We start from the raw sequence: 27,670 nt of genomic DNA, 5'->3' as shown, positions 1-27,670 counted from the left end.
CATTGCTTCCTCTGGCCCAACCTCATGCCTCTTTGTTCAGATCTTGCTTATAACCCATATTTTTTCCAGTGCAGGCAACCATTTCAGCCTCCCCCAACCTCTCGGAGGCTCTGAGAAGGCCTGGAGCCCTCTGACTTATTTCTGAAGCCGGAGAATTTGACAGCAGGCCAGCCTGGCAGTCCCAATTCTGCAAAATTCACCCTGTTTTATTAATATTGCACATAACGAGAAGAATCAGCCTGAATGGCAGCTACAAAGTCACTCATCTCCTAAAATGTGATATTTGATCACAGGAGGATTTTGCAGTGGGATAGCTTATAATCCTAAGTTTAAATCTTTCCTGAATTTTAGAGGTTCCAGTATCAAAATCCTTTTAGGATTTTTCAAAGTGTGTAATCTGTTTAGGAAAAAGAAAAAAAATTCTTTGTCCCTTTCTTTCTCCAAAAATAGGCTTGCTACATTTTAAACTTCCTTTCAGAGAAAGAAAGAAATGCAAATGCCTTTTTTAAAAAATTATTTTTGTTGTTTATTTGACTTAAGGGGCAACCGTTTCTAAGACATTCAACGAAATATTCATACTAAAATAAAGTGAAACTTCTTTCAGTGACTGCAAATACATCCAGAAGAAACATTTATTTTACAGGGGATTAAGGAGAGAGAGAGAGAGAGACAAGACGCTATGTTGACGAAAAGAAATTAGAACTACACAAGAATGAAATACACAACTCTCTTCTTTCCTCTAGGCCTCCAGCAACCATAGGAAAGAGCAGGCTGGTTGTTTATTATAATTTAAATTAGAGGGTGGAGAGTAAGTGTTCCCTTGAGTTCAGGAGATAGGGAATGAAAGGGAGGGAGGAGAAAGTAGAGAGCACAGAAAATGAAGCTAGAGGGAGGGGGCTCAAAAGGCAACTGAAAGTATGGCCTGTGCTCAGCTGTCTGAGCCAGCCAGACACCCAGGGTCGCCCTGGGACCTTTCCGACGATTGAATAAAGGTTGAAGACAGAAAAGTGTCCCCAAAGACAGTCCACAGGTAAAGAGTGCCTCAGAATGGCTGAACCTCATGGACACATTTTTCCATGTGATTTTCATTCCATTTTCGTCATCTGTTATAACATAAAATTTCATCAACTGTAAATGTCAGTTCTTCCCTTTATTATTTGCTAATGTCATAAAAATCTGAATTGTTTGCTTTGTTAAAGGGCTTGCTGGGCATTGGCTTTTCCTTTTTTGTACTTTACTACCCCAAATGTGTGGGGTTTATTTATTTAAAAAAAAAAAATCCCTTTTGAAATGGGATTTAAATAACAGAGCAAGGTTTGCCATTATCATAAATGTATAAAGTGCTTTGTGAGTAATAAAATGGATCATGGATTCAGGATAATTCAAACTGAAATGTTATGTTCAGTATCAAGATTAGATTACGTTAATGCAGTTCATTTTAAATGGTTTAAAGGCCATCAGATGCATGTGAAAAGAATCTGTATCATAACTTAGAATAAATAGACTGAGACATTTGTTTATAATGTCAGTGCTAAACAAATCTATTACTACATTTCTGCATGTAGCGTTATATTACCATTGCTATTAAACAAACAGAGCATGAAGATAAATTATAGCTTTAATTATAAACATTACCTTGGCGTATTTATTAATTTAAAATGGAACAATGTTCAATAACCTTAGGTTATTTATATCAGCTAACATTTTAATTAACTTTGTTGTATTTATGCGTCTTAGTAATTGTTGCTACCGGCACATGGAGCTCCTTGAATAATGGAGGCAATCTAACCTATTCCTGTGCATATTACCCATTAATGGGATGGTAACATTGTAACTCCTGCCAGAACCAGATTCTGCTGCGCAGGCTCCTTGGATGAAGAGCCGGAGTCTCCACAATTTGCCTTTCTCCTTGGAAACCACCAATGGGGAGAACCTGGAATTCCTGGACAGACTGTGGAGAAAGGTGGCAGACGGGCCAGGAATTATCTTGTGAATTAAGAAATAGCAAGCATCTTTCAAAAACGTTGAGCTGGAGAGCTATCACCATTGAGCAGATGGCATGCTCCAACTAAATACACCCATCACAGGTACGCATCTCGGTTATAAGACTCAGACAGGCAATGACTATCACAATTCTTTATTTTTCATTAATCTTAATTTTTCCTTTAAACTTTCATTGTAAGAGGTGGATGGGAAATCCTTTCACAGAGTTTGGTGACATTGTACTGAAATTCAGAATGCAGAACAAAAAGAAGGGAAGATCCAAGCCCACCATGTCATCTACTGATAATCTCTTCGTCGGCTTTACCACGGGTCTCTTGGAGCCTCATTGCTACCCATTTTTGTGCCACGAGATGTCTGTAAAAGCTGTACAGTGCCTGCGAACCCCAACCTCTCGAGTTAGATCTTCTCTAGGCAGTCTACTCTCTGAGGCCTGGCCATCCCTTCAGGGATCTGGCTCAGAGCAGTGCTTGGGTCAAGCACCTCAGGACAGCCACAGGTTTTTGCTCTTGTTCAAAGCCAGGGGGACCTCCACTTCTCCCCACAGCTTTCTACCTAATTCCTAAAACATCTCTTTTTTTTGTCCCTTTCATGATGGACTTTGTCAGTCTATGAAACGCAAAGACCAAAATATTCAAAACACAAAATTGTATTCCTCTGTTCCTGAGGGCAGGGAGGGCTTAATCTTTACATGTTACCTCAAATTCCAAGACATTGTGGGAAGAAGAAAGTCTGATTATGTGGGAATGGGGGGAAGAGCTGTGAAGACAGGGATCTCTCTCAGCATTCGTCCTCGTATTTGTGTGCCCATCACATCCTTTACTCTTCCGATCCCAGCAAGTCCCCACTCTAGCCGGAGGGTCTCTGGACAGAGAGAGCACATTAAGGAGAAGAACTCTTTCTTTTTCACACGAATATCTCTAACCCTGAACATACAACTGGGTGCGTGGAAAATGCAGAATATACATTTGTCGAAAAAGCCAAACAGGTAAAAAGTAATGACCTCTGCAACAGGTAACAGACAAGCCTACTAGTTAGTGTAACAGGACCTGCAGCCAGGTCACTGCAGGAAACAGGAGGCTCCGTGCGGAAGGTCAGCATCTCCCACTGACCTGTAAGGGGTCTCCCTCTAGACCTGATACTGGAATAATAACAGGGCCTAAAATGTTCACATTTCCATGACAAGATTGTGAGGGGATCAAATGGAAAATGCTTTAAGATACATGCAGAAAATTCTTTAAGGAAACATTCTTCTTTTATCTACTGAGTTTTAAAAATTATGTTTCCCCATTCTTAATAAAAAATGTAGCCAAATGATGGTGATAGAAACACACACACACACTCACACATGCACACGCACACACACACTCCAGTTTTCACCTGCACCCTCCCATCCTCTCCAGAGACCCCTTTGCCATCACCTCCACCTAGAGCTGGGAGATAGAAGATAGAGCTGGGAGATTTTCAACCCACCGCTGATCAGCCAGGAAAGCCATGAACGTCTCCAGGTGTCTAAAACGTCCCTCGTCATCTGTGGACCAGGGCCAGTAAAGTCGCCTTTCCCCACCTGACCAGAAGGCTCAGCGCACCCAGGGACACAATCAATATGAAGACGTGTGGGCAGAAACAATATTCCATCTGAATTAAAGGAGTTACTTTATTTAAAAACTTTTTTCTTTGGGAGGATTCCTACACACAAAACATTTGTAGCAACAAGGTCCCACACAGGTTCAGAAGTGCTGGTCATTGTTCGTGGCGAAGAAGCCGGATGTCCCCTGAGCCGGATGTCCCCTGAGCCGGATGTCCCCTGAGCCGGATGTCCCCTGAGCGTCCATACTTCGGTAGGGAGATGGGTAAAGTGAGGTATACGATGACGGAATACTAAGCAGCAGAAACAATGAGCTCTAATGACATAGGAACACAGAGAAACTTCAGTCTCTCTTTACTCCAGTGTTGAGTAAACCAAGTTAGAAGTCGAAGAAGGTTTATCGAACGATCTCATGCTGTACATGTAAAACAAACACACAGAAGACGACACTATTGTATTTCAGGGATGTGCTCTCCATATATGTACAAACACGTGTAAGGTAGATTAGAAGCATGTGTATTTAAGACAGTAGCAAGGACAGCTTGAGCGGAAAGAGACAAGGGACTGGAGATGCAAGGTGGTGCAGAGAAGAATCAAAACTAAAAGAAAAATGTTTTTCAAAAAGTACAGATAATAGCATGTCATGAACTGAGGAATAAGAATTACCAAACCCCTGCACTTGACACATAAATACTCATTTGTTTAGGGAGTAAAGAAAGTGCTTATATTTGTTTGCTAGGGTTGTCATGACAAAGTATCACAAACTGGGTGGTTGAAAGAACAGAAATGTGTCGTCTCCCAGTTCTGGAGGCCGGAAATCTAAAATCCAAGTGTAGGCGGGTTGGTTCCTTCCGAGCGCTGTGAGGGAAGGGTGTGCTGAGGCCTCTCTCTCTTTGGCTTGTAGGTAACCATCTTCACGTGCACATGTTGTCCCCTGTATGCCTATCTGTCCCCACGTTTCCTCTTCCTATAAGGACACCAGTCGTGTTGGATTACCCATCCCCCAAAGACCTCATCTTAACTTGATTAACTCCATAGAGACCCCATCTCCCAGTGTGGTCACATTCTGAGGCATTGTTGGTTAGTGTTTCAATATAGGAATTTCGGAGGGGACACAATTCAATCGTTATTGGTGCTATCTCTCAAACAATTTAGACAGAAGTGGATATGATAGTCTAAAATTTATTTCAGATGTCTCAGACTGTGGTTCTGGAGATGGTAAAACACTGAAGTTGAAGATTAAATGGAGAGTTAGAATATATATTTCTTAAAATATAAGTACAAAATAACAATATTTCTAAATATGTAATTTTACAAATTCATGATTTTTATGTATGTCTAACTGCAGTAAAATAAACATAATAACATATTTAACTATTTCTAAATAGTTCTAAAAGTTTATAAATTTAAAATGGCTATAAAACTTTTAATCTCCAGGATATTAAGGTATTCCCCATGGTTGGCTTGTTTAGTATTCAAATATATAGTGTGGGCTAGCTAGAAATGTACGTGTTTACACCCCTCTGGTTTGCCTACTGCCTTCTCTAGGACGGGCCCCCTCACTACTCATTAAGAATTAATCACTCTTCTTCTCGGTAATAATTTGCTCATTTATTCTATTGTTACATGCTGCACTCATTTCTAAAAACTATGTTTGTCTTCAGTATTAGATTGCGACTTTCTTAGGGGAAGGGACTGCTTCATTCACCCTTGCAGCACAGAACCTGGCCCATTTTTTCTATCAATTAATAAACACTGTGGAGCTGAACTCAGCTATGATTGTCTTTGTTTCAAGTTTTTATTTTCCTTTTTCTTTTTTCAATGACATAGGTAATACATGTTTCTTATAGGAAACTTAAGCAAGTGGATTTTTTTTAGGTTGTCTGGAAGGATTCTTTCTAAGAAACTGCACACCCTATAATAAATGTCTGTCGCTCTGAACAGTATAATACGTAAATATGATAAACAGAAAATTAAAAAAAAAATTTTCCTTATTATCATGTGTAATGGCTATACCATGTCGTTGAATGGATGTCATAATTGATTTTACCTAATTGCCCAGCACCAACCCAACGTTCATTTTCAAGTTTTTGGTGTTGGAGACACAAGTAGAAATAGTTAGAAACCAATAACAGAAGATTTTAACAGACCACTCTCGTGGTCACGTACAAAATAAGTAGTAGTATGAAAGATTTGAACAGCGTACGCATAAGGAAGATCAGGTCTTGAGGGTAAACGCTGAAATGTACACGTCAATAAGGGAGACTCTTCCTTTCCTCTCAAGCACACGAGGAATCATTCATGAAAATTGAAGATCCACTATTTCAGAAATAACATATTAGGTTCCATAAAATAAAAAGAATACAAATGGCAGTCTCAGCTCTTCTTGCAATAAAATAAGAAATAATCACAAAATAAAAAACAAGTGCTTCTCTCTGAAATTTAAAAACAACTCACTTGACAGTCTCAAGTGCAAATTAAAATATCAACCAAAGTTGCAGAATTCGAAAAACATTAGAGAAAATGCTACATATCAGAATGTCTGGGATATGTAATTAAAGGAGGTCAGAGGACAATTCATCGCATTATATATTTATGTCAATAAAAATGATGCCATGAAACCAAATTCCCACCTCAAAAAAGTAGGAAAAAAACTAAGCAAAAACAAAGCAGAATAGAAATAATAAAGATAAAAGCATAATGAGTGAAATTCAAACCTGATACACATTTAAATTAATAAGTAAATCAAACTATTGTTTCCTTTTTTAAAAAAATCAACAGATAAACAAACCACTAGGTAATGTAATCAGGATTAAAAGGCTGGGGGTAGTGGGAAGAGGGGAGAGGATACAAATACATAAAACAAGAAATGCCAAGTGGAAAATCATGAGTTAGTTCTAGGCACGTGGACTTTAAAATACTTGGGGGAGATCCAAGTGGAGACGTCCAGTAAACGTATGGACATAAGTCGAAAACAGGTCCAGTCTGGAAATAGTGAGGGAGTGGGTGAGAGTCCCCCGGTGGGAAGACGATTGGCTGGCTATATTTCCTGTTTACTCTCAGGTCCATCCTCTGCCCCTTACCTGCTGACTATAGTTCAATTCCCAGGTGTCATATACTGCTAGCTTCTGCCTGGCTTCACCCAGTGAGAGACCCTGGAAGGGACAGGACGGAGAAGGGAAAAGTCAGGAGATTGAGTCCTCTACCTCTGTTTGTAGTCACTTCTTTAACAGTGGCTGCAGCTCCTTCTGTGGCTCCAGCTCCCATGAGTAGCCCTGGCTCTGGAGCTTTGCTATTGCCACCTGCTCCATTATTCCTCCTGCCCAAGGAGGCATGGAGGTTATCTGTTATGCTACTTTCTGGGTTGCCTCAACTGCCCCCCACTTGACTTTGCAGCTCCCCCAACCCCTTTATAACCAGTTGCCCTTATTAACTCCTTCCGTTGGGCTATCGGCATTGGTTCCATTGCCTGAGTGGAGCTTGTGTGTCAGCTTCTCACTGCTGAGCAAGAAGGGAAGAACGCAAAATGCAAATTGGGGAGCCCCAAGCTTCAAGGGTGAGACAGAAGAACAGGAGTTTTTGAAGGAAATAGAAAAGGAGCCATCTCCAAGGCAGGAAGAAAAAAGAAAACTGCAGTTGTTTCTGTGATTCTTCTTGTTTCCTCCACAACAAATGTATATTTTAATTAGTGTCTCCCAGAAATACAATGTTGAGAGCCAAAGGAGTGCGGGGCAGGGAGAAATCCTGGGGATGCCTCCCAAACTCCTCCACAGGAATGTTTGTGTCTGCCAGCACCCAGGGCACTAGCTGTCTCTTAGAACAGGGACCGTCCGCCAGACATAATATTTAACTCAGTGGCTGGGGCAGGCTGTGTTTATAATCTTAATAACACACCAGCTTAACCAAGTCAGCCTTACTACCTTAGCTATCGTTTAATTGCCTGTGGTTTATATCTTGCATATTCAGTGGTGATGTGATTGAAAATGTAACGATTGAGCCACTTAAGCAAGGAAAAAAAGAAGACAAATATTAGCACACATTGCATGAGAAACCCAGATTAAATAAAATAATTTTACATTTCATCAGACGTTTTTCCCCCCAAGCTACTGAATAAAGCTTGGGCACACATGCCACGAGGAAATTCTCTCCGATCTGAGCTTAACTGTGTGTTTTTTCCCCATCGATGGATTTGTATAGCTGTGCTTATAAAACCGGCTAATGAAATGTGGCTCATTAACCTGTATTTATCTGTGTGGAGTACCTGTTGATCCCTGATGTTTCTAGAATTGATTATCTCCTTCCAGGTGCATCTCAAAGAACCCTGGGCTGAGTAGACTTTAATGGATCTGTTGACATTTCCAAAGGATTTTAAATTCCAATCCCTCTTCCCTGGCCACCAGTCCCATCTATTTTGCTTGTTCCCTTGGGAGTTTCAAATTGCTTTATCTTTGCCCCCAAGCAGAAACTATGACCTAACAGGGAACTTTGACCTCCCCAGGGCTGCCCCGGAGCTTCTGCAGCCCATCAAAGTGGTATGGTGGTCTCAATGACAGATGGTACTTACTGCAGTCAGGAAGTGAGTAAAAATGAATTGTGCTTTCAGGAACTGTGCCATGTGGTCACTGAAGGAGGCAGAGCAGGTCCCATAAAAGGCAGAGCCCACGGGACACCCAGTGGCTCTGTCCGTTGCTGCCCACGCTTCCTGGGCAGTACCCAGGGCTGACTTGCTGACTTAGCAGGTGGATGCTCCATGAGGCAGGGGCTCACTCTGCTTTAGCGCTCCCAGACCCTGGCCCATCGTAAGTGCTCATTACTCATTTAATGACTGAATTAATGAACCTTGAGTGGCACTAATTTAACATATTTAGAATGACAGTCCTAAATATAGGCTACAAACTTCCAAATATGAAAAGAATTAAAAATCATGTATGTCCCTGCCTTTTCTTTGGAGGTAAACACAGCGTCAAAACCAGCCTCTGGAATCAGACAGTCACTCCACATGTATAAAAGCATGGCTGAGTGGGTGACTTAGCATCTCTAGGACTTTGTTTCCTCGTCTATGAAGTGGGGATAATCATGGTAGGAATATTAGAGGGTTGTTGCAAGGGTTAGATGACATAATACATGTTATATATTAACAGGAGTGGCAGCTCTCAATACTGGGGGTGCCAAAAAAATGTGTACACCTGACTTGTATTCACCTTTTGTTATCTGTATATATTGAGTATTACAGTTTTTTCCTTTCTTAAAATGTGTATACATTTTTTGGCACCCTCTGTACATAAGTTATGGTACTTCCCTAGATTTGTTGAGGAGATAACACACACTCTTTAAAAAACTTTTTGAAAACAAAAGCTTAAAAAGCAAAAGAATGTTCCAAAGGATGCTTATTTAATTCAGAAATTAAAAGTATGCAGAATTAGCCCACTGCTGACGCTGCCAAAAAGGAAAAAATTGTGTCCATGAGCAAGTGACCCAGAACCATAATATTTTCACAACTGAAAAGTAGGACTATAACCTACCCCCTATGATTGTTTTTAAGATTAAGTGAGACATAAGACATCTGGTATCATTCCTGGCACGTACTAAGCACTCAATATATCTTAGTTCTTTTCACTTCCTTTAGTCAAACTCATATTCATAATAATCACTCTATAAATATGTAGAGAATAAAAACAGAATTCACCATTCAAGACACTTACCCTTAACCTGGACACAATCTAATTATTCACCATCCATTTTTCTTCCATAGACTCCAATTCAGCATGTAATTTTTGAGTAGCTGTTATGTTCCAAGTACGGTACTAGACAATTTTACATGTATCCTCCAAAAAAGCTGTGAGAGTAGATTTTCAATTATACAGTTAGAAAGGCCTACATGGTTCTTTCTGTGTGTTATTCAACACGGGCCCATTTGCAATTAGGAACTCAAGAGTGACTTTTGGATGATGAGAATGATCTCAGAGAATCTCAGACTTGAAAGAGAGAAGAAAAGATTGGAGGAAAGTGCAGTTGCCCTCCCTTTTTATCATGAGCCATAGGGGCATTAATAATTGTGCCCTTTTTCATTCAAAAACCATTGCTTAAGCCCCTGGCATTTATTATGTACCTGGCAATGGCTAAGCACTGGGCATATTGCACTAATCAAGAATGACAAGTTTTCCGCTCTCACAGAGCTTAATTTGGAGGCAGGAGACATCAAAAATGCATACAGAATTAAACAAGATAATCTCGATAGTGATAAGTGTTATAAAGAAAATAAAACAGAATGAGGAACAGCGCCCAAGGGTGGGGAATTACTTCAGGCATTTCACGGAAAGGAAGGCCTGCTAAAGGGTGCCATCTGGGCAGAGACCAAGAAGGAGCCAGCAATTTGATTCAGGCAGAAGAAAGGTTAGAATAAGGACCCTAAGGAAGGAAAGCAACTAGCATGGGTAAGAACACATAAAGGGCCAAAATGGCCTGCAGAATGAGAAAGCATCATTTGTAACATGTCTGGATTTGTGACATGCCAACTCAAGAGATGTACGTGGTCACGGAAGTCAGGCTGTATCCATCATCACCCTCAAAGACCACCTTTCATGCAGTGTAACCGCCAGAGGCACCTCAAGGCTCCTGGCAGGTTGTGTCCATTACCTCCCTTACCTCATATCCCACTGCCCTGCTCTCCTTTTCTCTCCACTGTAGCCACACTCTCCTCCTTGCTGCTCCGTTAGCATGTCAGGCAAACAACCACCGCAGAATCTTTGCACTTACTTTTCCTGATATCTGGAAATCCCGTCTCTGAGATACCCATCCACATGCCTCCCTCGTTTGCCTCCTTTAGGTCACCACCCAAATGTCATGTTCTCCCTATTAGCTTACCTAAGGGTCCATATGCTACTAGTCATGGATCTAAATTTCTCTAACACACTATTGGTTCATATTAAACCCTACAGACAAAATTCCAGGGTCTTTTTTCTTTTTCTTTTTCTTAGAGGAGCAAAATTTTGTATTAAAGTGAAAGTACAGCTCTCTTACGAGAGGGGTTACCTGACACTGGGATGCCCCAGGGTCTTTTTTCACATGAAAGACTGAACAGGTTGGTTAGCAGCCAGTCTTCCACTTTGATTTGAGGGGCTGGAAATAAAGTTAATGCACACGCCCATCATCTGGATTCCAGGCCTGCTCTTTGCTGTTCTTACATCTTCATTCTTTTCTTCAGCATCGTACGCCTTCCTCCAAGCAGAGTATTGGCCATAAATATGATGAGATCAAGTTCTCCTCTCTCTGCCAGATCCTCAAATGTGTGCAACTGGATAGACCAATGGCAAGATCCTTGGGACTCATTGCCAAGAGTTAATACACACTCTTCGGAGACAGGTTTTTCAATGGCTATGAAATCACCAAGTTTAATACCATTTATTTGCCATAAAGTCTCAAATATACTTTTCAAATCTTAGCTTTTTCTGGAGAGTCCACATTTGTTCATCACGCTGTTTATTTGATATTTTCACTTGGATATTAGGTAATCTCAAGCTCAACATGCCCACAAAACTCCCCATCTTTCCCACCACAGTAAAAGATGGTTCTGCCATTTTTCTCATGCCAAAGAGCTAGAAGTCACCCTGCTTCTTCGGTTTTCCTAATCCAGTTCAACCCATGATTAAGTTCTGGGGAATTCTGCCCCTAAAACATATCACAAATTCACCTCCTCTACCACCACTCTAGTCCAACATGGCAACTTCTTTCACCGAGAACAGCAGCCTCCCGGGCTCTCTACCTGTTGGGCCACTCCAACCCATTCCCAGCACAGCTACCAGTGTGATCAAAACAAAACAAAACAAATAAAATCCATATGATTATGTCACTTCCTTGCCTAAAATCCTTCAATGGCTTTCCTTGCACAATCAGATGAAATTCTAAATCCTTACCTTGGCCTCACAGCCCAACCTAACCTGAAGCCTGTCCCTGCCCTCATCTCCTTCCACTCTTCACCTAGAGGCTCATCTTAGCTTCTAGATCGTACCTTAAGTCTTTTTTTTTTTCCTTAGAGAGATCCTCCTTGAGCACCCAGTAGTCCATTCATTGCTCTCCATCACATCCTCCACTTGAAGTCCTTTCAGGGATGACATATTGACGTGTTATTGTTCATTTGTATATTGACAGTCCCCCTGACTAGAACGGAAGATCTCTGGGGACAGGTAATGTGTCTGACTTGTTTAGTGCTGTACTCCGGATCCTGGAAGAGCACATGTGATGTAGCAGGTTCTCAATAACCATTGATGGACGACAGAACACTGCTCAGCCGGCAGATGCCCACCTTGCACACAGCAGTATCACAAGAAACCAGGTCAAGGGAAGTTAAGATACCCTAGTTTATTGCATTCCCTTGAACTTCCAGGCTAATAATCATTAAAAACAAAGTAGAAAGAAATGAAGTTATTTCTGCATAGCTTGTTAGCTCTTGGATCATTGCATTCTTTATTCAGTGCTCACTAACTAGCTGTTTATTAATCTATTTTTCCTTTATTGGTTTTCTTACATTACAAAAGCAATGCATGTTCATTGAAAAAAATTCTAATAACACAGAAGTGTGTAAAGAGAAAAAAACCTATGTCTGTCCTCTCCTCCTGTTCTTATTTCCCAGGTGTAACCTCTGTTAACAGCTTGATAAATAGCCTTCTTTTTTTCCTATGTATATACATGTGTGTGTGTGTGTGTGCGCGTGTGTGCGCGCGCATATAGTGAGAGAGAGAGAGAGCGCGAGAGAGACTCCTATGTATATGTAGCTTTAAGACAAAAATACGAGTGTGTATGTATATATACATTTTTCACTTACCATATGGTAGGCATTTTTCTATGTCCATACAGATTGAGCTACTATAATATATATTTAATGGTTAAGTAGAATTCCATTGCATTCATTAATTTATTTATTCAAAATATGCGTAATTATTTTATGAGCAAAGAAATAAAAATGTGAGATTATAGTTAAACAAAATTGCAAAATATTGATAGTTGTTATAGCCTGGTGATGGCACACGGATCTTATATTATTCATTCTACATTTACGTATATTTGATAGTTTTCATAATGGTTATATTTAAAAATAAATACTAAGCAAACCTCATATTAATGCTGAATTACTGAATGCTCTCCTCTGAGATCATGAACAAAATAAGGATGTCTGATATTACCACTTCTTATCAACATTGTAGTGAAGGTCCTGGGGACTCTAATAAGGCAAGAAAATAAAAGGTATAAGAAATAAAAACAGAAAGAAAGAAAATAGTAATTATTCATAGATGACATCATTTCTTATAAAGAAAATCCAAAAGAATCTACAAAGTGTTAGAATTAATCAGTGAATTTAACAAGGTCTCTGATTACAAGGTTGATACAAAAAGTTCAAGTGCATTACTATCTACCGGCAACAAAGAAAAAGAAAATGAATTTTTAAAAACCTACTGAAAACATCATATACTTAGGAATAAATACTGTGAAAGATATGTAAGCCTTCTACAGTGACAACTATACGACATTGAGAAAAATTAAAGAAAATCTCAAAACAATTACTTACTAAGCACCTTTATGCTGTATGTCAGAAACTGGTAGACTGAGGCTACAGTGATAAGTAAAAACAAGACACAATCCCTGTGCTCTTGAATTTGCTGTCTGGTGGATTGACCAATATTCATCTGATAACCATGCAAATTAATGTAATACTGCAAATGTGGAATGCGTTACAGGAAAAGGTAGAGATGGGATTTGACCTAATCAAAAGACAAGGGAAGAGTTCTCAAGCTCAGCTCTAAGGGAAGAAAATGAATTAAATCAATGCAGGGAAAAGAGCATTTCAACAAAAGGAACTGCTTGTGCAAAGAGAAAAAATGAACCATAATTAAATCAACCATTCTTGATATGTAATGTTTATTTAGGTCATGTGGTAGACTGTCTGCCAAAGAGACTGTAAAGATTCCCCTCCCTTGGGTTATACCCTACCATATAGTCTCTGAGTTAGGCCATACGACTTGCTTTGGCCAGTGGGATGACTGTAAATATTTATGCAAACAGAGACTTAAACAATGTTGTACACAGGATTTCTGTTTTTTGCTGCACGTAGAAACCTGAGACCACCATGTGAACAAGCTCAGGCTAGCCTGCTAGAGGATGAGAGACCACATGGAGCAGAGAACACCTGTCCCACCTGACTATCCAGCATGCAAACCTCCACACATGTGAGGGGGTGTGGACTCCTAGATCATCCAGCTGCAAGCCAAAACACCAGCCAACCTCAGATAGAAGAGCACCAAACAGAGACCAGGCAAGTCAGCAGTGAGCAGAAGAAACACCCAGCCAAATCAGAATTATGAGCTAAATAAAATGGTCATTGTTTTAGGCCACAACATTTTGGAGTAGTTGTTAGGCAGTAAAAGCTAACTGATGCAGGTGAACTGTAGTTGTTGGTCTTACAAGCAGTGCTTTAGGAAATGCCTTTGCATTTACATCTTGGTGCACCTGGCACAGACCAAGCCCCTAGTAATTCATACCATTATTGGCATTAAGATAAATGAGGAAGTTGCACAGATGAGGAAACTGAGATGCAGCTACATTGAACTGAAACACGAAACTCAGGCACGGGCAAGAGGATATTTGGAATTAGTATCCAGGTCTTCAAATCCCACTTCAACATTCATGTAAATCCATCATGGTCCTATCTTGCTCGTGGAGAAAAAGCAACACATTTTTCAAAGTCAAAAATCAAAAAAAGTTCAAATTCAGTTTGCTGGGTTACAAGCAGTCTACATTTTTTTTTCTTTAAAACTCGTCCCTTTAATCCTGACAACAAACCTGAGCTTGTCAGACTTTTAGGAAGAGCGTTCCAACAAGAAAGACCACTGGGTAGGCTGGCTCCAGTTTCAAAAGAGAAATGCAGTAGACAAGCATTTTTCCTGACCCGACTGGTCCGATAGTAGCCAAAATCACAAAGGGCCAAACAAAGATGATGAAGTCTCTTCAGCCGGAGATGGCAAAGTTTGTTTTGTTGTCCAGTCTGGGGAATTACCAAATACTGTTTTCCTGGAACCTGGAAGGAGACTTAGGCAGACAATATGAATTTCAGGAAAATATTTTTGCCATTAATTATGTCATAAGCAAAAGAGTAAAATAAACTGTTTATTATCACATATAAAATGCTTTTGATCAGTCAACTGAAAAACTAATTTCATTTTCTCATTACACTGCCTCAGGCATCCTTTAACGTCAATTTTTATTATAGCAAAAGCAAGGAAATTAAAATGATCAGTTACGGTGCAGAGAGAAACATTTGCTTCAGAATTTTTAAAAGTAAGAGTAATAAAACACTGAACCTCATTATCATTTATAATAATCACAAGTCATCTGGTGAGAGAGAAATTCTGCTCCAAGGATCTAGAGTACTGCCCTACCATCACTCTCTCCTTCAGTCCTTGGGACCCTCAGGGTTGGTCAGCACTAAAAGAGATGCTAGGGGTCCTGTCCACGTGTCTAGAAGAAATTGAATTTCCAGTCCAACTGGCTCAAAGTTTCACAGATGGCCCAGGGTGTAAGAGGGCTCCATTTCTATGCAGGGAAATTAAAGAAGAAAGCTATTCAGAGAACTGGGAAAGCATGGCCTTGGTCTCAATCCTTTGGCCCAACAGCTGATCTTGTGAAAAGAAACATGATTCAGTAAAAACCAAGACGTTAGAAGATGTGGTTTCCCAACTGGGCCCCACCCCTTACAAACTCTGTGATCATGAGTACCATTCACAGACTGAGTGTCCTGAGTTAATATTTATAAAGTGTAAACAAGGCTATGTATGTGAACGCACTTTGTAGAGTAATAATCAAAGCCTAGTTCATGATGGTTTTCAAGATAATTCTGTGGCTGGGTAGACTTGGTACTTGGTGGCTTCTAGTGGAGAATCCTTGACTGTGAAGAGAACTCTTGCTTTGTAGCTATAGGAAAAGGAAGCTACTCAGGTAGGAGGGGGACAGAAGAGGGAGGAAAAAGGCTTTGGCAAGGGGATGATGGCAGACCCTCATTGATGGCTGACCCTCAATGGTCAGATTGAATGACCTGGTTGAGGGTGCCATAGAAAGAGGAATAGGGAAAAACTGAAAAAGCTATGACTCCATGAGACTTGGGTGAACGTCCTGATCTAAGGCCAGGGTGACAGAGCTGTTTAGGGGCTGTGTCCTCTCTGACCCACTTCTACACACACACACACACACACACACACACACACAATGCAGCCCTGGCAGTCAGATGCAGTTACATTTCACGGAACACAGACAATGATGCAAGCCTTGACAAGATGACGAAGGAAGAAGGAATTGAGAAGACTTGCTCTTCGGTACATATAACCTTCCCTGGCTTCCCCTCTCAAAGCTGGGAACGTCCTAAAAAGCTCAGACAGAGTTCCCTTATCATGACTGCTGTGGCTGGTAAGAGAGATGCATCTTAGCTTAAGCCAAGCAACCTGTCCACTCTGGTTGCCCCGTGGAGAGACCGCTATCCTAAGAGTCAGACAAACACCTCCATTTTCCCAAGCTGTCCAACAGAGCTCATTTTTGAGCAGGTGCATTCCAAGCAGATCTATATGGCAGGTAAAGAGACAAAACATGTCTCAAATAGACCTTACCCTCAGGGAGTCAAAAAACTCTAGCATGAAGCACCTTCAAGAGGATATAGAAAATACTGAGTGTGTGTGTGTGTGTGTGTGTGTGTGTGTGTGTGTGTGTGTGTTAGGAAGGACTGACAATGTATTGGGGGGCAGTAGGGGTGACAGCTTGAGGGTGTCTTCTCAGAGGTTCGGCGTAAAGAAGAATGAAGCATGCTCCAATATATAAGACCTTGTTGTTGATAAGTCTCCTTTGTCTAGTTTGTCCCCTCGTTTCCGAGAAATGTGTGTTGGGTGCATAAGCTTACTGACCTCTAACAAAGGCCTTGTGATGGGTCCGCATCCAGACGCTCCAACAGCAGGTGTCCTGCCTCTCTGTCGGCTTTCCTGGTACCAGCTCCATCCCCAGGCACACTGTCCCATCTGGCTGGTGACCAGGAGTTCCAATCTTGCATCCTTCTAGCATCAAGAGAAAGAGGGGTTCTCTTTTCTGACAGTTCAAAGAAAAGTTCTAGAGTGGCACATCTTTGACCCTGGATGGCCAGGCCTGGATCAGATGACCTTTCCTGCGGCTGAGGGAGGATGGTTCCTCAAGGAAAAGCAGGGGGCCCTTGCTAGAAAGGGATGGCATAGAGACAAAGTCAGCAGCTGGCTCCATAGCACCAACACCCATGCTTATGCCTCACCTTTTCCAAGCTTAAAAAGTTAGGGCTGCGTTTGGAGGAGGGAGGAGATCGGAGGGCAGATCCTAGATCTCCTCATGCCTGTGGCATTCAACAGGCGCACACAGGTACAGGGCGAGTCCAGGACAGCCCTGTTTTTCTCCAGCCAAGCTCACCCAGCCTGATGAAAAGGACGATTAATCCAGCTGCCTCTCAGGAATCCACCAGCCCATTTGGTAACCATCTGCCTCCTCATTCCACAGGGCTGCCCAAATTAAAGAGGCCTGTATTTGTTTTTTTGGAAAATGTTATGATTTTTCAAGTAAACAGTAGAAACTTTATAAAGCCATGAGATTTATTGAAACTGCCAAACTGTCTGGCCTTGATCAAACTGGTTGATGCTGGTTTCAATGTGTGCTCCGTTCTCTGCATTTTATTATTGTAAACAACAATTTTTATTTATTTTTACAGGACCAGAACGTCTCTTTATGTTTTTCACGTATTATTTTACTTGATCCCCCATCAAATCCACGTGTGGAACAAGAGTAAGTCCTATTGTCAGGCCTGGCTTGTGGACGGGGACAATGGCAACCTCCACGGTTTTGGGTTTCCTGAACTCAGCTTGGTGCCAGGCGTGTGGGTTTGGAGCCCAGCTCTTCAGGTTGAAAACTGTGTTCGTTCTGGGGTGGCCTGTTGTGCCTTGTTTCAGCTTACAATTGAAATACCACGCATACCCTTGGCCTCGCCGATCACCAGTCCAATATTTAAAAGAAGGAATAAGTGAAAGAAGCAGTCGTTCATTATTCACACGTGAGATTTGTGCCACTTCTGACCTGGACAGCCAAGGTCATTATATTCCATTATAATCAACCAGTGGAGTTATTGCTTCTGTAGAAAAAAATACTGTTGGAAACACATGGGTAAGATACACAGATGAATAAGAAATACTACTCATCCTTATAAAGCGTGGTTCTAGTTGTGGACACAAGACAGACTTGAGAAAAAAATTATAGATACTTTTGCAAATGTTATAAAAATTGAGAAAGATCAGTGGATAGGTACACATTAAAAAGCTTGACACAAAAATAAATGAAAAAGTGGCCCTATACAATCCGTGATAAAATTCCACACAAACTGTACGGAGGACAAAGGAGAAAAGGTTCAAAGCAAAGATAACATCTAAAAAACCACCCTTTAAAAGGCTTTCCTTGACAAACCAAGCAAGTTAAATGACAGCAAATCACTTGAAGATCAGAGTTTTCCCCAAGACCAGGTCAAGACTTTGGTTCTCTTAAAAGCATCGTAAACCCTCCGCCTTAGGCCATTTATGAACAATTAGACATTATTTTTTTAACGATTAGTTAATGAGGTCCTAGGGTTCTCGAATTTGGAAGTGCATGGGCTTGTCATGTCTTTATTAGTGAATCATAAGCCTCAGGAGGATATAAACCTGTTTTCTACCTTTTCTTCCCCTCCTCACCATGCCTAGCAAGAGTGTGTATCCACAGCAAAAGCTAACTCCTATGAAACTGGTATTAAAATAAATCGAATTTAGCTAATGAGCTCTAAGTACATGGCGGCTTTAACCATGTCGTCTTTAGGGCAAACATTTCTTGAGAGGCTGGCATGACTTAGAACTAAATGGGGACCTTAGAGTGAATGGGAAACAGGCCACCACAAATTCAAGCTACTGCCAGCAGCAGGCTCTCATTTTTCCATCACATTGGGTTTTCCACCTAGCACCCGATGGAGCACCTGGAAAGAGGGAGAGATGAGTAGCTTGGCTGACCACAGGCTTAACTTTAGACCCTTGGGGTAAAGGATACCTTTAGTAACTCTCAGGGGCCTCTGTTCTATGCTTGGTGAACTTTCCTCGATGGCCATTTGAACCAAGAAGGGACCTCTTTCCCATGGACAGGCAATTCAAAAACAGAATTGAACACCAAGGTCTATGGGAAGATGCACCCGAATGGGAATTAGCCCACAGGATAAATAAAATAATTGGAATCTTTTTATTAAATTCCATGCTTCAGAAACTTTAGTTTTTTTCTCCGCCTCTACTCTGTAAATGCTTCCACTTGTGCTTGTAAGATCTGTGCTGAAACTACCTTAATAAATTATTTCTCTTCCGAGCAATGAGTTGATCCAGCCTTGTTTGGTACATCTGTTATAACATATCACAGCCTCCCATAATTACTCTTTTATTTAATTCTACACATTCTGATGAGCAGCATGTGTTCCAGGCAAGCACTAGAAGGGTGGTAAGTGTCCTTCATTCAAAAAGAGTTCTTCAGAACAGTATGAAGTGAAATTAAAGTAATTATTAAGTCATAGAAACTAAACACAACTCCAGTCAGCCAAAGGGCTGGCAAATAGCTAGCACACACAGGAATAAGTTTCAGAGCTTCTTTCTGAAATAATTCCTAGTATCTGCTTCTTGATAATGACACACAGTAAGTGAAGAGTCAGGAAAACAGAGTGGAGGACTGCTCTAAGATTTAAAAAGAGCCTTCTCCCAAACACGGATGGAAACTAGAGAAGCAGTAGTCTTAGAGAAGAAGTAATGTGTCTGATACTGTGGCTGGACAAGCTTGTCTTCTTTAGCCCATCTCTTTAGCTCTCATGAATATTCTGTGGGTCGAGCAGCTTTTAGTATAAAAGAGACCATTAAATTCAAGCTTTTCACCATTGCATCACTTGCACCAGAGTGCGTAATAGGGCAGAGGGCAATAGACTGAAATTAGATTGTAGCAGAACATGTGTACTGACCTTTTCTCAGAGCAGATCTATTTACTTTATGCAGCAGTTCAACTTGCAGGAAGTGATGTTCTTCTAGCTGGAGTAAAGGTTAAGAAACATGTGCATCTTAATTCATCTGGATTTCAACTCTGATCTAGTCTTCTGCTTACTACACAGACCAACATGTATTGGCGTCAACAAAACTGAGAAGGCAAAATTGTTTTGAAGTTAGTGATACATTGTCTCCTCTATCACTGAGTGCAATGTGTCTCCACGTAAGCATCAGTGTTAATAGTGCCTGGGCTCTTGTTAGAAATGCATGTTTTGAGACCCTATGCCAAAACTGTGGTGTCAGAAACTGTATTTCAATAAGCTGCCCCTGGTGACTCTGGTGCACACTAATGTTTGAGAACTGTGTGTGTGTGTGTGTGTGTGTGTGTGTGTGTGTGTGTGTGTGTTAACCCTCTGGGTGTTTTTAATGCACAGCCACTGATGTAGTTCATTGTTTCTGAAAAATGTGGAATGCAGCAGATATCACTGGTAACACATAAATAGATAAGTAGATAAGTCACTTTGGGTGGTCTGGGGGGTGTGATTTTAAATGGCACTGGAATGTAATTTTAAATAATATTGAATCCCTTAGTGAGAAAGTTAATCATTTTCAATCTATCTTACTTGCCTATTAGTATTAATAGGCGCCCTAACCTCTCTCTAACACTTGGTCATCTCCCTTTTAAATAAAAGCAGGTTAGGTCCCAGGCTCAGAATCTTTAGCATTTAACAGTATCAAGAAAGAATATGATTAATATCATTCAATTTTATTTGGGATGACCTTATAGGGTGCTATTTACCTCAAATAATACCAGTTTTCAATCTATGATACTGATATAAATTTTACTTTTAATTACATTTTTATGAAAGGAGAATATACCGATTTAAAAAGAAATACTAAGTGAATCATTCAAACAATATAGCAGAAATGACTCTCAGGAACTCACTTACAGGACAGGGAGAGAAGGCAATTTCTAGGGCACTACTTGGTCAGTACAGATTAAGCTTAATTTCCAACACAAGCTCAGCCTGTATCTCCAGGCCTTGACCTTCAGAAAAATGTCCTGAAGCGTGAGACATTTGCCATCAGTAAAGAAAAATTCCATTCTGGTTGCTACATAATTTGCTAAGATAGAAGAGTGACTCATACATTTTGGAACAATTTCTAATCACAACATTTGAAATCAAAAGTGTTCTGAATACCAAGAAAATAAAAATATCAAACATAGTTTATTAGTGAGACACAGTCAAGATGACAGACTAGGTAAATGCTGTACTCACCTCTCCCATGACCATCTCAAAATTACAACCAAACTACAGAAAAAATCATCATGGAGAATTTCCTGAAATCTAGCTGAACAGAAGTCCTATAACTGAGGATATATATTAGAAAAATATCTTGGTGGTTGTTACAAAATAGTCATTACAAAATGTTTAGCATAGTCAATAGTCAAAGTTTAGCATAGGGAATGTAGTCAACAATATTATAATTACTGTATATGGTGCCAGATGGGTACTAGATTTATCAGGGTGATCACTTCATCAGTTATATAAATGTCCAATCACTATGTTGTACACCTGAAACTAATATAATATTGTATGTTACCTGTAATTGAAAAGTAAAATGTTACTACGAAATAAAATAAAATAAAGAAAAAGAAAAAAGTACATTACTAAAAATTTGGATTAATTGAACTTGGGTTGGTCTTAAAAAAAACCTCATATTTTCTAATTTTTATAAAAGCAAGATGTTTTCCAATATAGCATCTGAAAAAAAAAAAAAAAAAAAAAAAAACAGAAAGAAGAAAATGCCACACCATTCATACTTATATCCCTAAAAGGGACTATTAAGATTTTGGGTCAATTTCCTTCTAGTCTTTTTTTCTCCATGACAATCTATGTACAATTTTGTGCATGATAGTGTAACTTTTCCTTTTATGCTTTAACGAGGATTTTATTGTGTGGATAATAAAAGAATAAATAAATGACTTTATCATAAAGGTTTCCATGTCCAAGTTTTCAGTATAAAATGTGTATCACTTAGGTTGCTTTTGGCTAACAAATAACAGAAAACCTAACTCACATTGGCCAAAACAATAAAGATATTTCTCATGCCACACAACAGAAAGCCCAAAGTAGAGGAGACAGCAAGATTTTGACCAGCTTAACAATGACATCAAGGATCTAGATTCCTTTTTTTTTTTTTATAGGAGGGTGCAGCTCACAGCGGCCCATGTGGGGATCGAACCGACAACCTTGGTGTTATAAGCACAATGCTCTATCCAACTGAGCTAACCGGTCACCCCAAGGATCTAGATTCTTACATCTTCCCGGTGTGGGCTCCATCTCAGACAGGTACCAAGGGTTCAACAGTTCTAGGGATCCAGGTCAGCTTCCCATAGAAGAAGAAACCAGTCCCTTCCTTTAGATCTTTCTTTGGAAAGAGAAAACTTTCTGCAGAAATTTGTCCAACAGACTTCTTATGAGATGGAGTTGAATCTCATGCCCACTTCTGACGTAGTCACTGGTCAAGGAAAAGGGCTTACCTGGTTGATGTACAACAAGCACCTTGGGAGGAACGCATGTTGGTGAGACAACTGCCTTTCCTTCCAAAAAAGAAAAAGGAAAACAGATAGGGAAGTCTTTTTTAGTATATTGACATAGCAAATAGTGGTGCAATGTTTAAAGAAGATATTTAACATCGCTCAGTGGCTAATTGCTTTCACATAGTGCATAAAATCTAACCAGCCTTTGGATAACTTCAAGTTCCTCTGTTTTGTTCCACTCTGTTTCTCTAGGTTTATTTACTCACCATTTACAAGGTAATTTTACATTCTAATCTTCTTCCATGAACACGTTTTCCCCCAATGATGTCCTTGTAATCATGTTTTACTTCAACTCCTACTCCATAACTAACACCCTCACTCTCCTATATTTCTAGAACACCTCTTAGTTAAACAATTAAGTTTGTTGATTTACCTCCTATAGCATGTGTTACATTTGTCTAACATCTACTCCCCGCATCCGTCTACTGATGGTACCCCACATTTCCATAGAGATACATTGCTCCCCTCCTTTCAAACCACATGATTAATCTCTGCTCAACAGAGAATAAGGAAGGACCAGGCAGCTACAACAGCTACTTCAGGGATGGACTCATGACCCAGTCAGAGTCCACTGGGCTGAATTCAAGAACGTTCAGAACTATTTGGAAGACAGAATTTGCTTTTTGGTGGGGTTGCTGATGAGATTTAAAATCCTGATGCACATCTTGGCAGACATCTTGCTACCAAAGAGACAGCCTGCCTAGGAATGAAGTCAACACAAGGTAAAGCAGATGTAAATCAAGAGATGGAGAAGACAAGACCAAACTCAGAGAGCACCACTGGACACTTTGGACACTGCTACCTCTGGGTTTTTCAGACCTGAACTAAAGCATTCCCTTTTTTCACTTAAGCCAGTTTGAATTTGATTCCATCACTTACAACCAAGAGAGCGATGGCTAACATGGCTCCTCCTTCAGCAGTCTAATTCTGTTCATCGTTAAAGACTCAGTTCAAGTGCATTGCCATATTCTCCAAACAGTGTTCCCCATCCACCCTAGTCTTCACTTTCTCTCTTCTGAATATATAGCACCCAACCCATAAACAGTTCCATCTGCTTTATGGTCTTTTGTGTCCTTTTTTGAAAATGAGTTTTATCCGACGTACAATATTGTATTGTTTCACAGGTCTTTAGTATTCATATCAAGACCTGAAACAGAGCTTAGCACATAGTAGGGACTCTCTAATTTATTGTAGACATTTCTAAAAAAAAAAAAAAAGACTTAGAGATGCTTGTAGCATTCTTGGAAAGAGACCAAGATGCTATTAGACTTTTTAAATATCATTTGTGAGTTTCTGTCATTTTTCTGCTGTGACTCAAGAGGACACACCTATTTCAGTCTCTGAGGGAAGTTCTCAAAAATAGAGACACCCAACCACAGCTAACTTCTACGTAAGTTGAAGAAACAAAGAAAAAAATATGAAGCCCAAAACATCACTCATTAAATTAATAGAGACCAAGATGGGAGATGAGTCATCAGGAATGACAGTCACATGAGTTTGCTGATACTGAAGCCCACATCAGGCAGAGTTAACTATCTACTCTTGGCAGTATTAGACAAGAGAAGCTTCCCCGAGAGTGAAAGGAGAAGCAGAGAAATTATACACCCTGTGAACAGCTCACTCCCAAGAGGAGTAAAATCAGATAAGAACCTACCATACCCAATTATTCCCCTCATGTTTACAATCACCATGTCACTCTACCTCTTCCCAGGAAAGGGATGAGGCAGGAAAGACCAGAAGTGCCACATCTGAGGAGTTCCCTCCACTTTGAAGGAAACATCAAAGACAAGGAAGAATCATTCCCCTCCCTCAATACGTTTTCATAGACACTTACCTCAGTCATACCTGAGGAGAATGTGACTGATGCTTGCTGATGGTCTTGTCTTATATTCCTAGTAAGGAAGAAAATTCCCAGAGATTTTGTGGAAATGGTCTGAGACTGGGTGATACTACTGGGGAGAAGTAGACACAGTGTCACTTCATATGAAAAATTTCTCTTCTTTCATTATTTTAGTCCTGGCTTTTTCTCCTTCAAAGTTTGCTTTCTAGATCTTTCTTTTCTGTTTCTGGGAGTATGCTGAAGATGAATTTTATGCTTCAAGAAGAGAGTTGATGACTCATGGAAAGTGTAATTGACAAAGAATTGGCATGTTTTTCACTCTCTTTTCTTTCCCCCATCAACTGAGTAAGATTAGTGTCTTACATGGATTATTTTTTCAATAATAAGGAAGAGTATGTTGGCAACAAATATTGCAAAACAGCAACATCATAAGCTTGCTTAACCACCCAGTGGAAGATATTTTCAACTTGAAAAACTCTCTCTTGTTCCAGCAAACCAAGAACCTGAGTAACAATTACAACTGAAATCATTAAACATTAGCTTTTTTTTTTTTTCCCCTAGAAATCGAATCCCCTAGGATTCTTAGAAGGAAAATCAGAAACATTAGGGGAAGACCTTACATAATAACCTTTCTGTAAATCTTGGATGGCACAAATGATTTTGTGAGACATTTAAGTCAAATGTCATTAATCAGAAATGACAGTCTTTATTCACATATATTTGACTGAAGCTGCATAATTTTAGACTCCAATAGGTCTAGATAAATGACCCTAAGTATTATACTTTTTCAAATTGACAATGATTGATGATGGAGGAAGAAACCGAATGCTGAAAAGAGACCCTGAAGTAAACACTGAAAATCAGTCATGCTACTTTGAGGGGGGAAAAAGTTTGAGGATTTTCTTCTTCAAGATATTTCCTCTTCCTTAGAACCTCTATCTTTTTAATTTTCAGTTTAATCATTTGAGCATTGACATATTACAATGAAAATATCAATGTAAAGCTGAGATTGATTTAGTTAAGTTTGTTTAAATTGTCAGGAAGAGAAGATAATAATGACTAATAAAAATTTATCCACTCAACAAATATTTCCTGTGACTGTTACATACCAGGTACTAGTCTATATATAATATTCAGCAGAAACTAAGGTGAAAATAGTTTTAGTTCTTTGGGAGCTCACATTTTAGGGGAGATACACAGACAATATCTAAGTAGACAAATAAATGAGATCATTTCAGAGAGAGCTACACTGCACAAAGGAAATAAAATAGAGTGATTTAATAGAAAGTGATGTAGGAGAGGGATTTCATTTGAGAAGTCAAGGAAGGCCTCTCAAAGGAGGTGACATTTTAGCTGAATAGGAGCTAGTTTGTCAAAGAATGTATTATGCAGAGGGAGTAGCAAGTGCAAAGGCCCTGAGGCAGGGACAAACTTAGCACATGGGAAGAATAAAAGGGAGGCCAACATGATCTCTTCAGTAAGTAAGAAGAGAGTGGTAGTAGGTCAAGACATAGAAGTAGTCAGGGCCCAGATTGGTGTGTTAGTCTATATAGGGTTTTAATAAAGCAGAAGGAGGAGTCAATCTCATTAAAAGAACATCTATCATTCATTGGACCCATAAGAGCAAGGCATTGAGGCTGACACACTACACTTACATTATTACACAACCTCCTTGCAAAGAAAGGGTTATCACTGTCTATTAAAGAAATAACAGATCTGAGCAAGATCACAGAGCTGGAAAGTAATAGAGGCAAGGTTCATATTCAAACTTTAGTTCATCTAGTTCCAAAGTCAAAACCTTACCACTACCCAACACTGAGTCCTATCATCTGTATTTTCTTATTGTCCCAGGCACATTAAAGGAATGAATACACATATATCCCGGGTTGTAATACATAAGAATGTTTATTAGTAGCAGATAGTGGGGTCATTCATAAGGTCCATCTCAAACGTTTTTGTGGATTTTTTTTTTTTTTGCTTGATAATTGTTTGAGGCTACTTCTTACTAATTCTTCCTGGGGAATAGCTTCCCTAGATGACGTGAGTGGAGCCTTTGAGTTCTCAGGTGTTATCAAACAGCTATTCACTTGTTCATTCATTCATCTGTTTACCGAGAGGCCACTATGGTTGTAGATACTAAGGATATGATAGTGAATCAAAAAGAAAAATCCCTCTCTTCATGACGCTTACATTCCAATGGAGACATTATCTACGTGTCCTAATAAAACTGAAGTTCTCCACCAAAGCTTTCCACAATGCTGGTGTTCTTCCATTGCTACCATTTCTCTGCAAAAAAAAGACAAAAAGATATATGTGCTAATTATCCCAGGCATCATCATCACCATCATCAAGAAACACAAATAAATTAAGATAAAACACAATACCCCAACTCCTCACCTGATAAAAGCAGAATATAATACATAGCAAGATTGATGTATAAATTTTCCAACATCAGTTATAAATTAACATTTTTTAAGCATATACTATGGTCAAAAGTGCTACATAGGAAAAAAAGCTACAAAAATTAATCACATATAGCACCTGCCCTTTATGGGCGTACAGATCAACCAAGGATTGGGAAGAAAGAACCAAGATCAAGGTCTTGGGTAGTTTTTCTGCACTCAGTCTCATAAGTTTCACCCTATGCCGATGCTGCTCAGTTTTTAGCCAAGGACTCAAGGTAACACCTATGCAAAGTGTGGGAGCTCTTTCAAGGAATACTCCCTCCTCTCCAGTACTCGGCCTAGGCCTCTCCAATCTCCAGTCTCTTTCTCCTCAAGTCAGTGAGACTCCTTTGTTTTCATTCCGTTTCCCCACACTTTGCAGTAAGCCATAAGAGGCCTCAGGCAGAAAGTGTTGGGGATTGTCGGTCTCACCTCATTTGTCTCCCCTCTTTCAGAGATCACCGTCTTGTGCCATCTGTCGTCCAATGTCTGAAACCATGGTGCAGGGGGAGTTGGTAGCAATTACTCTGTCATGGTCAGAAGTGGAAGCCAGGCACCACTGATACCAGAGAACAGTTTGGAACACATGGCAAATAAGTTTTGACAGAGAAAAAGGTGCACAAAAGATCTCTCATCGGAAGCAGTGTAAGCTTCTGGTTAGGAAAATGATCTTTGATGTCTGACCAATTGTGGTTCAAATGGTAGATCAGCATTTTGATGACCTTGGGGAACATGATTTATTATTAATCCCAACTCTTTCATGAGGTTAAAGTAAAGATCAAATGTGATAATGCACAGTACGCCCATAGTATAATACTAGCACAGAAAAAGAACTCAAAGAATATTCGTGAAAAAGAATGATGCAAATAACAACCGGGTAATGACTGAGTTAAAAAGTCTTGTGAGATGCTTCAAATAGCCAGAAAATAAAGAATCCTGCAGGCATACAAATGAAGAGCTTGGCACGGCACATAAAGGAGAGAGGACATCAAAAATTTTAAACTCGATCAGCTTTCCCACTGTTGCCTCTGACCTGGTGCTCATACCAGTAAAATATGACTCACATGATCTTTCAATGGCAGGAAAGTAAGAAACAAGAAAACAACCTGACAA

General features: G+C 39.9%; 1 long non-coding RNA gene across 1 annotated transcript; it reads right to left on the bottom strand.

The window, feature by feature from the left end:
* Positions 1-19,520: 19,520 nt before the first annotated feature.
* On the bottom strand, positions 19,521-24,424 carry LOC141567687 (uncharacterized). Its single transcript, XR_012490508.1, has 3 exons — positions 24,108-24,424; positions 22,214-22,273; positions 19,521-19,713 (listed from the first exon to the last, which is right to left on the bottom strand). It is a non-coding gene; the product is annotated as an uncharacterized LOC141567687 (long non-coding RNA).
* Between the last annotated feature and the right edge of the window lie 3,246 nt (positions 24,425-27,670).

Source organism: Rhinolophus sinicus, linkage group LG11 (assembly GCF_036562045.2).
Source record: "Rhinolophus sinicus isolate RSC01 linkage group LG11, ASM3656204v1, whole genome shotgun sequence".
Taxonomy (NCBI): Eukaryota; Metazoa; Chordata; class Mammalia; order Chiroptera; family Rhinolophidae; genus Rhinolophus; species Rhinolophus sinicus.
This window is presented reverse-complemented; position numbering and strand designations above follow the sequence as displayed.